This window comes from Bos mutus, chromosome 8, assembly GCF_027580195.1.
Source record: "Bos mutus isolate GX-2022 chromosome 8, NWIPB_WYAK_1.1, whole genome shotgun sequence".
NCBI classification, from domain to species: Eukaryota; Metazoa; Chordata; class Mammalia; order Artiodactyla; family Bovidae; genus Bos; species Bos mutus.
Window position 1 is genome coordinate 92,913,951 of NC_091624.1, and position 8,505 is coordinate 92,922,455.

Below are 8,505 nucleotides of genomic sequence, written 5' to 3' on the forward strand. Positions count from 1 at the left end.
ACATACAGGTTTCTCAGGAGACAGATAAGATGCTCCCATATCCCCATCTCTTTAAGAAGTTTACACAGTTTGTTATGACCCACACAGTCAAAGGCTTTAGCATAGTCGATGAAACAGAGGTAGATGTTTTCCTGGAATTTGTTGCTTCCTCTATGATCCAGCGAATGTTGGTGGTTTGAACTCTGGTTCCTCTGCTTTTCTAATCCCAGCTTGAACATCTGGAATTTCTTGGTTCACATAATGCTGAAGCCTAGCATGCAAGATTTTAAGCATGACCTTTCTAGCATGGGAGAAGAGTGCAATTGTCTGATGGTTTGAACATTCTTTAGTGCTATCCTTCTTGGAAATTGGGATGAGGGCTGACCTTATCCAGTCTTTTGGCTTCTGCTGGGTCTTCCAGATTTGCGGAACATATTGAATGTTAACACTTTAATAGCATCATCCTTTAGGGTTTTGAATAGTTCCACTGGAATTCCATTGCATCCACTATCTTTATTAATAGCAGTGCTTCCTAAGGCCCACTTGACTTCACACTCCAGAATGTCTGGCTCTGGGTGACTGACCACAGCATTGTAGTTATCCGATTCATTAAGATCTTTTTTATACAGTTCTTCCATGTATTCTTTCCATCTCTTCTTGATCTCCCTAGCATCTCCTAGGCCTCTGCCATTTTTATCCTTTATTGTGCCTATCTTTGGGAAAAATGTTCCTTTGATATTTTCAATTTTCCTGAAGAGATCTCTACTCTTACCCCTTCTGTTGTTTCTTCTATTTTTATATGCTGTTCATTGAAGAAGGCCTTCAATAATAATAAAGTGTCATATTTAATACTAAACCTTCCTAAAGTGTTGTTGTTGTTGTTATTCAGTCATGTCCAACTCTTTGTGACCCCATGGGCTATAGCACATCAGGCTTCCCTGACCTTTTCCATCTGCCAGAGCTTGCTCAACTCATGTCCATTGAGGCAGTGATGCCATCCAACCATCTCATCCTCTGTCATCCCCTTCTCCTCCTGCTTTCAATCTTTCCCAGCATCAGGGTCTTTACTAATGAGTCGCTTCTTCATGTCAGGTGGCCAAAGTATTGGAGTTTCAGCTTCAGCATCAGTCCTTCCAATGAATTTTCAGGATTGATTTCCTTTAGGATTGACTGGTTTGATTTCCAAGGGACTGTCTGCATTCCAAAGGACTCTCAAGAGTCTTTGCCAAAACCACAGTTCAAAGCATCAAATCTTTGATGCTCAGCCTTCTTTATGGTTCAACTCTCATATTCATACATGACTAGTTGAAAAAAAAAAAAACATAGCTTTGACTATATGAACATTTGTCAGCAAAGTAATATCTCTGCTTTTTAATATGATGTCTAGGTTGATAATAGCTTTTCTTCCAAGGAGCAAACATCTTTTAATTTTATGGCTGCAGTGACCATCTGAAATAATTTTGGAGCCCAAGAAAATAAAGTCTGTCACTGTTTCCATAGCTTCCCCATCTATTTTCCATGTTTCATCCAGTTTGGCATTTCGCATGATGCACTATGCATATACGTTAAATAAGCAGGGTGACAGTACACAGCCTTGACATGCTCCTTTCCCAATTTGGGACCAATCCATTGTTCCATGTCTGGTTCTAGCTGTTGCTTCTTGACCTGCATATAGATTTCTCAGGAGGCAGGTAAGGTGGTCTGGTATTCCTATCTCTTGAAGAATATTCCAGTTTGTTGTGATCCACAAAGTCAAAGGCTTTAACATAGTCAATGAAGCAGAAGTAGGTGTTTTTCAGGAATTGTCTTGCTTTTTCTATGATCCATGGATATTGGCAATTTGGTCTTTGGTTCCTCTGCCTTTTCTAAATCCAGCCTGAACATCTGGAAGTTCTTGGTTCACATACTGTTGAAGTCTAACTTGAAGAATTTTGAGCATTACTTTGCTAGTGTATGAAATGAGTGCAGTTGTGTGGTAGTTTGAACATTCTTTAGCATTGCCTTTCTTTGGGATTGGAATGAAAACTGACTTTTTTCAGTCCTGTGGCCACTGCTGAGTTTTCCAAATTTGCTGACATATTGAGTACAACACTTTCACAGCACCATCTTTCAGGATCTGAAATAGCTCAGCTGGAATTCTATCACCTCCCCTAGCTTTGTTCATATTGATGCTTTCTAAGGCCCACTTGACATTGCATTCCAGGATGTCTGGCTCTAGGTGAGTGATCACACCATCACAGTTATCTAGGTCAGTAAAATCTCTTTTGTATAGTTCTTTTGTGTATTTTTGCCACCTTTTTTAATATCTTCTGCTTCTGTTAGGTCCATACAGTTTCTGTCCTTTATTTTGCCCATCTTTGTATAAAATGTTCCCTTGGTATCTCTAATTTTCTTGAAGAAATCTCTAGTCTTTCCCATTTTATTGTTTTCCTCTATTTCTTTACATTGATCACTTAGGAAGGTGTTCTTATCTCTTCTTGCTATTCTTTGGAACTCTGCATTCAGATGAGTATATCTTTCCTTTTATTCTTTTCCTTTCACTTCTCTTCTTTTCTCAGCTATGTGTAAGACCTCCTCAGAGAACTATTTTGCCTTTTTGCATTTCTTTTTCTTGGGGATGGTCTTGATCACCACTTCCTGTATAATGTTACAAACCTTGTCCATAGTTCCTCAGGCACTCTGTCTATCAGATCTAATCCCTTGAATCTATGTGTTACTTCTACTGTATAATTATAAGGGATTTTATTTAGGTCATACCTGAATGACCTAATAGTTTTCCCTACTTTCTTTAAATTTAAGTCTGAATTTTGCAATAAAGTTCATGAATCTAAGCCACAGTCAACTCCTGGTCTTGTTTTTGCTGACTGTATACAGCTTCTCCATCTTCACTGTAGAAGACAGGAAGAATAAAAGAAAAGCAGGCCCTGGCAAGGTCCACAAAAGATATTTATAATTATTGATAAACTGGATGCTATAAGGCATGAGACTCTTGGAACAAGTGCAGAGGGAACAGTTCATAGTCTTGAAAACAAGATATGATCCTGGGGCCGGAAAATCGACCCCAGACTCTTTCTCAACTGGCATCTCAGAGTCACATGTTTTACGTATCTGGTGGAAAATCTATAGATAAGAATATTAGTCTTAGTTTCTGATTTGTTATTGATTACTGTTTCTTAGTAATCAGTGTTTCTTACTGTTTCTTACTCAGTGGTTAATGATCACTTTGTTCTTTGGCCCTGAAGGCCACATGAGTTATAGCTTAACTCCCCGCATATTCTTTCCTTCACGGCTGAAAGTATAGTAAAGCTGGCTTGGGTTCAGTTTCGGCACCTTCACCTTGGAGCCGTGTTGGTCCCCTGATCCTCGCTTTTCACTGAATTCTTGTGTCTTGTTTCTCATTCACCTGCCGTATCTAGCTTTTGGAAACCCTGCTTGTTGAGCCAATCCTGACAATCGCCTCAAAGGATATAAACAATCTGACTTCCTTACTGATCATCTGGTGAGGTCCATGTGTAGAGTCATCTCTTGTATTGCTGAAAGAGGGTGTTTGCTATGACCAGTATGTTCCTTGGCAAAACCCTGTTAGCCTTTGCCCTGCTTCATTTTGTATTCCAAGGCCAAACTTGCCTGTTACTCAAGATATCTCTTAAGATCTATCCACCATGACCCTCCGTCTTGGGTGGCCCTACACATTATGGCTCATAGTTTCATTGAATTTCTAACTTTTGCATTCCAGTCCCCTGTGATGAAAAGGACATCTTTTTTGGTGTTAGTTCTAGAAGGTCTTATAGGTCTTCATAGAACCATTCAGCTTCCACTTTTTTGGCATTAGTGTTTCAGGGATAGACTTGGATTACTATGATACTGAATGATTTTCCTTGGAAATGAACAGAGATCATTTTGTCATTTTTGAGACTGCTCCCAAGTACTGCATTTCAGACTCTTTTGTTGACTATGAGGGCTACTCCATTTCTTCTAAGGGATTGTTGCCACAGTAGTAGATTTAATGGTCATCTGAATTCACTTTGCCCATTCCAGTACATTTTGGTTCACTGATTCCTAAAATGTCAATGTTTACTCTTGCCATCTATTTGACCATTTCCAATTTACCATGATTCATGGACCTGACATTCCAGGTTCCTATGCAATATTGTTCTTTACAGCATTGGATTTACTTTCACCACCAGACACATCGATAAGTGGGTGTTGTTTCCACTTTGGCTTAGCCTCTTCATTACCTCTGGAACTATTTCTCTGCTCTTGTCCAGTAACTTATTGGGCAGCTACCGACCTGGGAAGTTCATCTTTCAGTGTCATCTTTTTGTATTTTCATACTGTTTATAGGTTTCTCAACCCATAAACAAGAATGCTGAAGTAGTTCCCCATTCCCTTCTCCAGTGGACCATGTTTTGTCAGATCTATCCACCATGACCCCTCCGTCTTGGGTGGCCCTACACGTTATGGCTCATAGTTTCATTGAGTTAGATAAGGCTGTAATCCATATGATCAGCTTAGTTAGTTTTCTGTGGTTGTGGTTTTCACTCTGTCTGCCCTCTGATAGATATGGGTAAGAGGCTTGTGGAAGTTTCCTGATTGGAGGAACTGGTTGTGGGGAAACTAGGTCTTGCTCTGATAGGCAGGACCATGCTCAGTAAATCTTTAATTCAATTTTCTACTGATGGGTGGGGCTGTGTTCCCTCCTTGTTGTTTGGCCTGAGGCCAAACTATGGTGGGGTAATTGTAACCTCCTTCAAAAGGGCTTATGCCAGCATGCCCTGTGGCTCCCAGGACTGTTGTACTCAGTGCCCCTGAATGTGGACCCCGCCTCTGCTGGAGACTCCTGGACACTCACAGGCAACTTTGGCTCAGTCTCATGTGGGGTCGCTGCTCCTTTCTCTTGGGTCTGGTGTGCACAAGGTTTTATTTTTGCCCTCCAAGAGTCTGTTTCCCCATTCCTGTGGAAGTTCTCTAATCAAATCCCACTGGCTTCCAAAGTCAAATCCCCTGGGGGTTCTCAGTCCCTTTGCAGGGGCCCTAGTTTGGGAAATGTGTGGGGGCCCTAGAACTCCTGCAACAGTGCGAGATCTTCTTTGTTATAATTGTTCTCCAGTTGTGGGTCTTTTGCTCGGTGGCTCTATGGTGTGGCTAATGTTGACCTCCTCCAAGAGGACTTAATGCCACACACCACGCCTCCCAGATCTGCTGCAGCCAGAGCCTCTGTCTCTGTGGCAGGCCACTGCTGACCCATGCCTCTGCAGGAGACACTCAAACACTCAAAGGCAGGTCTGGCTCTGTCTCTTGTGGGGGTCACTACTCCTTTCCCTAGGTCCTGGTGTGCACAAGGGTTTTGTGTGTGCCCTCTGAGCATCTCTGGTGGGTATGGCAATAGATTCTAAATGGGATTTCGCCCCTCCTACCATCTTGTCAGGGCTTCTCCGTTGCCCTTGGACACATGTCATCTTTTTCTGGTGGGATCCAACATTCTCCTGTCAGTGGCTGTTTAGCAGCTACTTGTGATTTCAGTGTTCTCACAGGAGAAGATGAGCACACATTATTCTACTCTGCCAGCTTAAATCCTGAAGTATTAGTATTAGGCCTTCTTGTCTCTCCTTGGTATCCTTTGGAACTCTGCATTTAGTTGGATGTACCTTTCCCTTCCTTCCTTGCTTTTCACTTCTGTTCTTTCTTCAACTGTTTGTAAAGCCTTCTCAGATAATCACATTGCCTTCTTGCTTTTCTTTTTCTTTGGGATGGTATTGGTTGCTGCCTCCTATACAATATTACAGACCTCTGTCCATAGTTCTTCAGGCATACTGTTTACTAGATCTAATCCCTTAAATCCATTTGTCACCTCCACTGCAGATTCATAGCTTTATTCCTATGTATATTTTATTATTTTTGATGTGATGGTGAATGGGGTATTTCCTGTAATTTTTCTTTCTGAACTTTCATTTTTAGTGTATAAAAGTGGAACAGATTTCTGTTTATTAATTTTGTATCCTGCAACTTTACCAAATTCACTGATGAGCTCTAGTAGTTTTCTGGCAGCATCTTTAGGATTTTCTATGTATGTATCATGTCATCTGAAAACAGTGATAGTTTTACTTCTTCTTTCCCAAGTTGGATTCTATTTCCTTTTCTTCTCAGATTTCCATGGCTAGGACTCCCAAAAATATGTTGTGAAAATGGACATCCTTGTCTCGTTCCTAATTTTAGAAGAAATGCTTTCAGCTTTTGTCCATTGAGTATGATATTAGCTTTAGCTTTGTCATATATGGACTTTATTATATTGAGGTATGTTTCCTCTATGCCTACTTTCTAAAGAATTTTTATCACAAATAGATGTTGAACTTTGTCAAAAACTTTCTCTGCATTTATAGAGATTATCAGGTTTTATTCTTCAATTTGATGATGTGGTTTATCACATTAATTGATTGCTTGATCATCATGTATGATCAATTTCATGTATTATTGCATTGGGTTTGTTGATGGCTTTGCATCTATATTCATTGGTGATATTGGCCTATAATTTTCTTTTTTTACTGATATTTTTGGTTTCAGGATCAGGGTAATGGTGGCCTCACAGAATGAGCTTAGGAACATTCCTTCCTCTGTAATTGTTTTTTGGAATGGTTTAAGAAGAACAGGTATTAGTGCTTCTCTAAATGTTTGACAGAATTCACCTGTGAAGCTATCCTGCCCTGGGCTTTTGTTTGATGGGCGTTTTCAAATCCTAGTTTCAATTTCAGTACTTGTGAATGGTCTGTTCATATTTTCCATTTCTTCCTGTGTCATTCTTGGGATTTTTGTCCCTTTGTAAGAATTTGTGCATTTCTTCTAGGTTGTCCATTTTATTGGCAAATAGTTGCGTGTAGTGTCTTATGATCCTTTATATTTCTATGGTGTCCATTTTAACTTCTCCTTTTTCATTTCCAATTGTATTGACTTAAGGCTTCTGACTCCTCTTCTTGATGACTCTGGCTAAAGGCTTATGAATTTTGTTTAACTTTTCAAAGAACCAGCTCTTAGTCTCATTGATCTTTTCTGTTGTTTTCATTGTCTCTATTTCATTTATTTCTTCTTTGATCTTTATGATTTCTTTTCTTCTGCTAACTTTGGGTTTTATTTATTATTCTTTCTCTACTTTCTTTAGGAGAATGGTTAGGTTGTTTGAGATTTGTCTTGCTTCCTGAGGTAAGATTGTTTTGCTATAAACTGCCCTCTTAGAATGGCTTTTGCTGCATGCCATAGGTTTTGGATCATTGTGCTTTCATTTGTCTCTAGGTATTTGTATCTATCCTCCAAGAGTGGAATTTCCATTTCCCCCAGTCTTGTGAAATTCTTGTGATCAAACCCCACTGACTTGCAAAACTGGATGTTCTATGGACTCCTCATCCTATTGCCAGATCTCCAGGCTGGAGAATTTGACATGAGGCTCAGAACTTTCATTCCTGTGGGAGAACTTCTGTGGTATAATTACTTTACAGTTTGCAGGTCACATGCCTGGCAGGTATGGAGTTTGATTTTATCATAATTGTGCCCCTCCTACCATCTCATTGTAGCGTCTTCCTTGACTTTTTTCTGGATATAGGGCATCTTTTTTGATAGGTTCCAGAAGTTTTTTGTTGTTGTTGTGATGACTGTTGAACAGTTATGGTAAGTCCCCTACATACTAATGAATTTTGTTCTGAGAGTGTCTTCATAAGTCCAACTAAGTTGACCTAGTTACCCAACTAATGTAATCAGATATAACAGGTTTATAATACTTTTCACACAAATAATACACAAAAAACAAACACGAAAAAGAAAATAATTTTAATCTTACAGTATAGTATCTTGAGCCTTGTAATACCAGCTTTATCACCACTGCTTTTACACTTGATTCCAGATATCCTAGGCTTGAAATAAAGCTGCTGTACTGCTATACTTTATACAGTGCTATACGATAAAGTATACAAAGCACAACCACTTGTAGGGGATACACGCCCGTCACAATATGCTCCAGACACAAGAACTAACTTACGTGATTGAATGTATGAAGTCACACTCACATTTTCAAAAGTTCACAACTTGAAGGTTCATATGCAGAAGACTTACTATAGTTGTGATTTTGGTGTTTTTCAAAAAACAGGTGAGCTCATGTCTTTCTACTCCATGATCTTGTTTCCTTTCTCTAAACTGTACACTTCTAAATAACTCATAGGGCAAATAAGAATTCACACAAGAAAAATATTTTTAAATGATTGCAGTTAAACAAATACTTAGTAAGAAATTTACAGTTTTAAACCTTTATATGTGAAAAAATGCAAGATCTAAGTTTCCACTATACTCCAAAAATGGAGCAAAGAAACCCAAATGGTCAAAGAAAAGAATACAGAACAGAAATCAACAAAATAGAAGAAAAATCATAGCTAAAATAATTCTATTACCATATACATAAAAGATATTGTAAAAAAAAGAAAATCACAGTACAAAATTCCTCAGGCATATCAATGCAAAATTCCATAACTATATTAGCAATGAAGA